The sequence below is a fragment of the Eschrichtius robustus genome, chromosome 16 (assembly GCF_028021215.1).
Source record: "Eschrichtius robustus isolate mEscRob2 chromosome 16, mEscRob2.pri, whole genome shotgun sequence".
Classification (NCBI taxonomy): domain Eukaryota; kingdom Metazoa; phylum Chordata; class Mammalia; order Artiodactyla; family Eschrichtiidae; genus Eschrichtius; species Eschrichtius robustus.
In genome coordinates this window covers 23432833-23442801 of record NC_090839.1, presented here as the reverse complement: position 1 = coordinate 23442801, position 9969 = coordinate 23432833, and positions in this window count along the sequence as shown.

Below are 9969 nucleotides of genomic sequence, written 5' to 3'. Positions count from 1 at the left end.
GTATTTTCTGCACAGTTGTAGCATACCCTGAATTGTCCAGGAGCATATCTATCACATATACAAAGGAAATGATATGTTTTGCTTGTTCGTTCAGAACTTTACCAAGTGTTGGTTGCCGTTTTGGAAAAATCGCACCCTCTTCTAACTTTTGCTTCTTGTGGTATTTGAGTAACTGATTCAACAGCACATCGCTGTCTGCATTCATAGCTGGCACTGACTATGTGTGTGTAGGGGCCAGCATCCGATTCCTTCATTATGCTTTCTAGTGGAGTTGTGGCCCAGCATTTATGCTTTATAATATACTCTATTATAAATTACTTGCCTTTCACTTCTCCATTATATTTCAGTTAGGGCATTGTATTTTTTTAGAATTATGTGTAGGTAGGTAATATTATCTATGAATTTCATTTCGGGATAGTAAAAGGGGACATTACTAAATATTTGCTATAAAAATGGGAATTGGAGGGAATTCCCTGGCAGTCCAGTGGCTAGGGCTCGGCGCATTCACTGCTGAGGGCGCAGGTTCAATCCCTGGTCGGGGAACTAAGATCCCACCAGCCGCGTGGTGTGGCCAAAAAAATGGGAATTGGGGTCTGATGGGTTTGGACGGGGTTGAGAACTACTGCTGGAGCCCAACCCCTTCCTTTCATGGGGAAACTGAGGTCCAGGGAGGGAAAAGGCTCACCTTTGTTCATATGGCAAGTGGGAGGCAGAACTTGAAGCTTATGTTTTAGGAAGATTTGTCTCATTTTACGATGGGGGGAGCATGGAGGCAGGAAATCAATGAAGTGCCTGAGGCAGAAGAATGGGGGTGAGAGGAGGGGTTGGCTAGGGCAGTGGGGATGAAAAGACGGTGCAGAGTTGGGAGATGATTTGGAGGCCAGGCAGGCATGTGTCATAGGCCCTATGACATATGGCACTGGGCGGGGGCGGGGGTGGGGGGTGGAGGGGGCATGTGCCTTTAGTTCTTTCTTGAGGAATTCCTCCCTTTGCTGGAAAAGCTGGCCATCTCTGGCTGGGAACATCAGAGGAAATCAGGCCACCCCACAGAGAGGCAAGACAGATCTCCTGCCATCCACGCCCACAACAACCTGAGACTCAAACTGGGTCCAGCCAGTCAGGCAGCCTGAGGCCAAACCAGCTCGCACCCAATCCTGGGTGGCAGAGGCTTCCGTTCCCTGGGAAAATGATGTCTGTTCCAAGAAATAAAATATCCTACAGTGAATTCAATTAGATTTCACAGGCACATGAAAACGCGATCCATCTCAAATGGCCTCTGCAAACCTCCAGCCACAGATAAATATTTTATTCCATTCCTAGCGGTCCCAGGCAGAATATCAAGCAGCATCTAGCCACCTCCCTGGTGGGTCCAGACAGTCCTGGCCAAGGAGGTGGTTCTGAGCAGAGAGACGGAGCCCTCAGTCTGTGCCGTGTGCTGCTGCTTTAGCCCTCAAGTGACCTTGAGCAGGTTGCTTTTCCTTCCTGGGAATTGCACAGCCTCACTTGCAAAATGGGTTTGCAAAAACTCCTGTCCTGCTTCTCTCCTCTCCACGCAGTGCTGACCAAGGTGCTAGGCACACTGGAAGTTCATGTTCATCATCAAATAGTCACTAAGTAGCTGCTGTGGCCAGCATCGTGGTTGGTGTAGGGACACACAAGACAGGCCAGTCCTCACCCTTTGCAGAGCTCACGATCAGGGAGGAAATCAACACGTAAACAAAGACCGCTTTTGAAGGAGATGAGTTTTGCAAAGAACATAGTCTGCTATGTTGGAGAAAAACAGGGAGCACATACTGTAGACTGAAGGGTCAGGGCAGGTCTCCTGGAGGCCAAGATCTGAATTGGGAAAAGTATTCCCAACAGAGGGCTCCGCAAGTGCAAAGGCCCTGAGGTGGGAAACTCTCCTTGGTGAGTTTGAGGATCAGGAAAACCAGTGTGGCTGGAGCCAAGTGAGCAATGGGGAGAGAGGTATCAGGGTCATGCTACATCTCTGTTCAACAGATGAACTGTGAAACCGTTCACAACTGTGAATGAGCAGGGCCAGGAAGACACGCATCACCCCAGTGGGAAGAGCTCTGAGTCAGTGCGGTTTGGATCCAGGTTCCCTGCTGGAGCTCTGCTGATGAGAACAGGCTGGCAGAAAGAAACTGTCCCTTACCCAGGATATTTCTCAACCTGGACAGTTGTTTGGGGTTCAAATCTCAGCTCCACCACTCATCAGCTAGGCAAGTTACTTCACTTCTCTGGGCTTAGTTTCCTCTGAAAAAGGAGGCATGATCTCACCTCCCCTGCAGGACTGTTGAATGGGCTGATATGTGTCAAGGGTCTGGTGGATCATATGTGCCCAGTGAATGAAATAGTTGGTGTTATTATGCTGTCATCATCATTACATTAATTCACATACTGCTCCTACTGACCCATGGTTACCCCAGAGTCCCCGAGGGGCACCAAGGTAGGCTGCAAGATGTTCCCCCAGAAGGCGTCATCCCTAAGCATCAGGCCACATCTTATGAGGCACAGCGGGAGTCCTAGGGACAGGTAGGCTGCAACTGGCGCACCCCTCATAGATCAGATCCTATATCATCCGTCTCCTCTTCCAGTGCTCTTTTTCTGAAAGCTTCTCCAGAGAGATGGTATATGAGGGGGTGGAGTGGAGTGAGGGGTGCAGAGGGGATGGACATACACAGATGGAGCTCTGTGTGTGACGTTGGCCTCCCCACGAGACAGCTCTGCTGGTAAGCACTGGCCTAGCTCATAGGAGGTGTTTACAAATGTTTGTTGAATGAATGAATGAGATACAAAAATGAGTACGCTGCCACCCCAACTTGTGGGGAGCCCCTGGTCCAGTGAGGACCCTGACAGCTCATTCCAGCACATGCAAGATGCTCCAGCAGCCTGGAGCAGGAGGTCCTGGAGGGAGAGACAGCTGACCGGGCTGCAGGCGAGAGGAGCGGTGGGTGAGCAGATCAGGGAGTGCCTCTGGAGGAGGTGATGTGTGAGCCAGGCCTTGCTCCGGGTCCAGGGAAAGGGAAGGGCATTCAAGGCTGAGGGAACAGCACACACAACAGCCTGGAAGGAGTGTGTCTTGGGAAGTGTGGATGGCGTGGGATGGAGGTACTGCCTCAAAAGTGGGCAGGGACAGGATTGCAGAGGGCCTTGAATGCCAGGGGAGCAGGCAGGGAAGGGTCTTTCTTTGGTAAAGGAGGATGTGATTGGAGTCAGGAAGACATGTAGAGTCATTAAGAGCAAGGATTCTGGACTTAGATGGCCTGGGTTCAAATCCCAGCCCTACCACAGACAGGCTCTGTGACCTTGGGCAACTTCTCATCTGTAAAGTAGAGATGCTGATAGAGCTTAAGTGCCACGTGGGGCTGTCAGAGGTTAAAATGAGTTAGTATATGTGCTTAAAGTGCTTGAAACAGAGTCTTAACACATGATGGGGCTGTTTAAGGGCTCATTACTGTAAGTGTTGTATACACATGGGAGAGAGACGCAAGCCATTTCTGAAAGACCGCATGAGAAATTCCTTGGGGGCTCAGGTGGGAGGGAGACTTCCTAACTTTTGAACACATCCTGGGCATGTGCTATTTTAATAATGATGGTGGATGGGCCAGGGAGGCTGGAGGGGGCTGGGGAGTTGTTGGACCAGAGCTGATGAGTGTCTAGTCATGCCGAGGATGTGAGGAGGGATGCAAGGGCTAGACTAGGGCGTTGGATGCTGCCACCCTAGCACGGCCTGATGACCTGTTAAACGTGGAAGACAGGGAGAGGGTAGAGTGAGGGCACCTCAAAGTTGGCACAGCCATGTTGGAACATCCAGACCCAAAGGGACACCAGACCAGGGGCCTCCATGGAGGGGAGACCAAGAAACCATGCCAGGCTGGTCCCTGAGAGAAGAGCCCAAGGTAAGAACAGTCCATGGGGCCCAGGGGTACTTCCTCGAAGGTGCTGAGAAAACGACCAAAGCAAATTATGGGTGTCCATGGGGAGGCTGGGGCTGCTGGCCCAGGTCACGGAGGTCACTGCTGGGAGCTGGAACCACAGTGAGGAGCTCACCCCTCGTCCTACCTGTTCACCCCTCACCTTGGCGAGGTACTGGGTGGGGGTGAAAGGTTCACCACTGAAGTCATGTTGGATGAGTCACCTCTGCTCTACAGGGTGCACATGCCCTGTTTGTCTTGGTCTCAGAGCTGGAAGGGGTGACGGGGCACCTATGGGGGGAGTATGGCTCATTGCAGGATGTTCGGATACCCCAGCTGGTTCTTGACCCTGGAACACAGCTTTGTAATTACCAAGTCCTGTACCTGACCCTCCCTTCCCATCCCTCCAAGAGGAGGGAACAGGGCTGAGTCCCCTTCACCCAGGGCAGTCAGCTGGCAGACACTAGAATCTCAGACTGTGAGCTGTAGAGACCTTGAAGACTTCCTATTCCAGCCAACCCCTGTGTTGTGCAGATGGAAAAACTGAGGCCCAGAGGCCAGCAAGGGCCAGCCTGAGCTCACATCGTGGGTTAAGGGCCCAGCCAGGACCAGGTGGCAGGCTCCGTGCTCCAGCTTGCTGGAGTTGGGGGGTGGGGGGAGTGCAGGGGGTGGGGACAGTGGAAAGCCTTCAGGAGTCAAGTAGACCCCAGTTTGAATCCTAGCTCTGCTACATGCCAGACAAGCCCCTCACCTCTGAGCCCCAGTGTCGTCCTCTTTCAATCAGAATTAATGATGCCTCAGCCTTAGGGTTGTGGGAGGCCCGAGGATACCATGTCTTAAAGAGGCTGGTGATAACAGCAAGGTCCTACAGTATAGTACATGGAACTATATTCAATATCTTATAATAAACTATAGTGGCAAATAATATGAAAAAGAATACACACACACACACACACACACACACACATAACTGAATCAGTCTGCTGTACACCAGAAACTAACACAACACTGTAAATCAACTATACTTCAATAAAAAATACATATATTTAAAAAAAATTTTTTAAAGAGGCTGGTGCACAGCAGACCCCCAGTGAGCGCTGTTCCCGCTTAACATGTGGTCCTAAGTGGTTGTGCACTTCTTCCTGAATGTATCAGTTTATTACGCACCTGCTGTATACCAGGCTCTGGGAGGTAGGTCAGACTCAAGAGCATCTTTGCCCTCAAGGAGCTCACAGGGTGTAGGAGAGAGGAGTCCAGATTTGCTGGAGGGGTGACTAAAGCATGTGCCCCCTGAGGGTCAGAGAAATACTCCCAGAGGAGATGGCATTCGGGCTGGGCCATTAGCATGAGCAGGAGTTTCCTGGGCAATGAGGGGCAGCGGAGGGACACTCCAGGCAGAGGAAACAGCAGGTGCAAAGTCATGGACATCTGAACCTCTCGTCTTCGGGGAGCCCCAAAGGACCCTTTGTGTGTGGCTTCCGGGCGGGAGGCACGGATTGGGGCACGGACAGCCTAGGAATCAGGCCGAGGGGCTTGGGTTTTATCTCAGTTGGTGTTTTCCTGGAGATCTAGAGACAGGGATTGCAGGGAGATCTTTTGGGGGGTGATCCCAGGAAAGCCTCACTGGGGAGTGGAGAAGGGAAGAAAAGGGAGTCGGTAAAGGATTGCTATCTAGGCAGGTACCGCTGTGGACAACGGGGGAGCCTGGGAGATGGAGTAGAACACACAAGTCACAGTTACCAGCACCCAAGGGCTAAGGAGGTTGGGGGGTTTATCCACTAGCTCCCCGTCCATCATGGGTTGAGGGCTACTTCTGGGGGCATCAGCTCCCAGATATTTCCTGCTTGCCTTGCGCCCGGGCTGAGCTTGCTCCTATAGACAGAGTCACAGTCTTTGCAGGAGGCAGCCTTTGGTGGGTGGAGGTGAGTGTCCAGGGGATATGGGCAGGGCTCTGCCAGCATCTGCTACAGGTTTCATCCTTCCGTTGTCTTTTGTGGAAAAGGGACCAGCAGATCCCTGTGCCGGGAAACCCAGCCCCTGTGTGCTGCTTGTACAGCCCCAGCTCACCTTCCCACAGGCATCCAGTGCTGAGGCTCTGTCCGCTTACCCCGGGTCAGGTCGTGCCAGCTCAGAAGCTTTCAGATGACTCCTAGGAGCTGCAGTTTATTATTGCTTTATAAAATTTTGGAATAGATAATATACTCGCCTGGATCAAAATTCTAAAGACTAAATGCAATGTGATATCCTGGATTGGATCCTGAAACAGAGAAAGGACATTAATGGAGTTGGTGAACTACAAATAAAGAAGTCTGGAGTTTCATTACTAGTAATGTACCTACGCTGATTTCTTAGTTTTGACAAATGTACTATTGTTATGTAAAATGCTAACGTTAGGGAAAACTGGGTGAAGGTTGTACAGGAACTCTCTGTACTCTCTTTGCAACCTGGAATAATCTAAAATTATTCCAAAATAACAGGCTTATTTTTTCTTAATTCTAAAAAAACATAGTAGAAAGGTCCCCCTCCTACCCCTTCTTCCATCCACCTCATTCCTAGAGTTTTGGTTACCCTTCCACAGATAAGCAAAGATGAATAATATTCTTTTGCCCCTTTTTCAGATGATTGGTACCCTTCTGTGGCAGGTGCCATAGGGGCCCTTCCCTCACCTCACTGTCTTGTTCAGTCAACTGCTTCCTCCTGGAAACACCTGCACCTCTCCAGCTGAGGGATTTCTTTCAGCTTGCACAGGGAGGGCGGAGGTGCTGAGAGTTCATGCCCCCAGGCAGCCCTCAGCCTGTGCAGGAGGAGGTGGAAAGTAAACACCCCTGCTCCCTTGGCCCTTGGAGGGAAGACTCTGAGATGTGAGTTCTCCCTGCCGCGCAGAGTTCCCCCGTGGGCCTGAGCTCAGTTGCCCACAGCTCAGGAACGCATCCTTTATTGCCTTTCCTTGCTTCCCACTCCTTCACTGTGCTTCCTAGAATCACCTCCCAAATAGACCCAAATCCTTGGCTAGGGGTCTTCTTCTGAGAGAACTCAAACTGAGACAGGCCCTTGCTGTTTCCACTTACTGGTGCATTTCAGAGAGATTTTCATGTCAGTACTTAGAGCTGCCTCATTCTGCATAGTATTACATAGTGTGCTAGATCATAATTTGCTTATCCAGTCTCCTAATGGACATTTGAGTTGTCTTCAGGCTTTTGCTAGTACAAACAACGTTTCAAGAAGAACCCTGTGGGGAATTCCCTGTTGGTCCAGTGGTTAAGGCTCCACTCTTTCACTGCCAAGGACCTGGGTTTGATCCCGGGTCAGGGAACTAAGATCCTGCAAGCCTCATGGTGCGGCCAAAAAAAAATAAAAGAAGAAGAAGAACCCTGTGCACCACCCTCATTTCCTGTGCCTAAGGCTAGGCTGCTGGATAATTCCTAGAAGTGGAATTGCTGGTGGCAGTGGCCTTTGGGGCCCTGCTCTGTTTGTTTTTTTTAAAATTTAATTTAATTTAATTTTATTATTATTATTTTTAACATCTTTATTGGAGTATAATTGCTTTACAATGGTGTGTGAGTTTCTGCTTTATAACAAAGTGAATCAGTTATACATATACATATGTCCCCATATCTCTTCCCTCTTGCATCTCCCTCCCTCCCACCCTCCCTATCCCACCCCTCTAGGTGGTCACAAAGCACCGAGCTGATCTCCCTGTGCTATGCGGCTGCTTCCCACTAGCTATCGATTTTACATTTGGTAGTGTATATATGTCCATGCCACTCTCTCACTTTGTCCCAGCTTACCCTTCCCCCTCCCCGTATCCTCAAGTCCATTCTCTAGTAGGTCTGCATCTTTATTCCTGTCTTGCCCCTAGGTTCTTCTGACCATTTTTTTTCTTTTTTTTTCTTTTCTTTTTCGATTCCATATATATGTGTTAGCATACAGTATTTGTTTTTCTCTTTCTGACTTACCTCACTCTGTATGACAGTCTCTAGGTCCATCCACATCACTACAAATAACTCAGTTTCGTTCCTTTTTATGGCTGAATAATATTCCATTGTATATATGTGCCACACCTGCTCTGTTTTGATGGCGGATGGTCTACAGTCTAAATCTAGAGTCCCTGGGGTTCACCAAGGCCCCCCATGATCTGGCGCCAGACATCTGCCTCACCACCACACCGACAACTTGCTGTTTGCAAGATTTGCCTACGCTTTTCCCTTCTATGAAATGCTCTTTCCTACACTTTCATCCGTTGAAATCTTTCTGGTCCTCAGAGATCTGGCTGAAATGCCACCTCTTCCAGGGAGCCTTCTGGTGCCCCGGTGAGTATGAATCCCTCCTTTCACTGGGCCGCACACTCTGGCTTTGACGCTTCTTGGAATTTATTTTTGTGTTGTCTGATTGCCGTGTGTACTTATGCCTCCTGCACTTGGCCACATGCTCTGTAAGGGCTGGAACCGTCTGAGTCACAGAGCAGGCTTCATAAATGTTGAAGGAAGGTCGCTCAGCAGGGCCCAAAATGAAACAGGCTGAGGCAGGTGATCTCTGGGGCCCACCTGCCCACAGTCAGACCTCTGAGGCTGGAGAACAGGGCAGTGTGTCCCTTGGATGACCTTCCCCTGATAGACCTCTCCCAGGAGGGCCATGGTGAGCAGGCAATTAGAGGTTGTGTCCCCTGATCCAAGCTTGGGGCTCTGTGAGCTGGTGGCAGACAGGACGTTGTCACCTGAAAGCTGAGAGGTAGCCCAGGGAGGTGACTGGAGGCACAGGCTCTGGAGCTAAACTGCCTGGGTTCAGATCCCAGCTCCATCACATCCTACCTATGTGACCTTGGACAAGTCACTTCTTTCCGTGCCCTTTGTGAAGTGGGACTAACAATGGGATGCCCTTCCTAGGGCTTACTTGAGGATCCAATGAGACAATTCATATAAAGTGCTTATGCATATGTAGGAAGCACTTGATAAATAAGCTTCAGAAAGGTTTTGAAAGGCTTTGGCAGGGCGGGGTTGGGGGGGGTGGTCCTAACAAGCACCTACCAAAAACTTTCCTGGGTGCTCTGCGGCACACTCTTGCTGAAGCTCACACATACCCTACAAGTGAAGTATCTTAATGTTTTGAATTGTGGTAGGATATACATAAAATTTACCATTTTAACCATTTAAGAGTGTGCAATTCAGTGACATTAAGTACATCCACCATGTTGTACAGCCATCACCACTATCTATTTCTAAAACTCTTTCATCACCTCTAAGAAACATCTTGCAACTATTTAACAGTCACTCCTCACTCCCCCCTCTTCCTAGCCACTGACAACCACTAGTCTACTTTCTGTCTCTATTAATTTACCTATTCTGGATATTTCATATAAATGGATTCATACAGTATGTGGGCTTTTGTGTCTTGCTCCTTTCATTTGGTGTAATGTTTTCAAGGTTCATCTGTGCTGGAACGTGTATCAGTACTTTGTTCTTTTTATGGCTGAATAATATTCCATTGGATAGCAAGTGAAGTATCTTTTTTTTTAAAATTAATTAATTATTTATTTAATTTATTTTTGGCTGCGTCAGGTCTTAGTTGTGGCACGCAGGATCTTCGTTGAGGCATGTGGGATCTTTCATTGTGGCGTGTGGGCTCTTTGTTGTTGTGCACAGGCCTCTCTCTAGTTGTGGCGGCGGGTTTTCTCTTCTCTAGTTGTGGCTTGCAGGCTCCAGGACGCGTGGGCTCTGTAGTTGTGGCGCGCAGGTTCCAGAGTGCGTGGGCTCTGTAGTTTGCAGCACGCAGGCTCTAGTTGAGGCGCATGAGCTCAGTAGTTGTGGCACACGGGCACGTTGTGGCATGTTGCCCCGCGGCATGTGGGATCTTAGTTCCCTGACCAGGGACTGAACCTGCATCCCCTGCATTGGAAGGCGGATTTACCACTGGACCACCAGGGAAGTCCCGCAAGTAAGGTATCTTATCCATGCTTCCCAGCTGAAGAAACTGAAGCTTGGAGAGGCCAGCTGACCTGCATAAGGTCACACTGCTGGGAAGAGGTGGAGCCAGATTCAAACTCAAGTCAGAT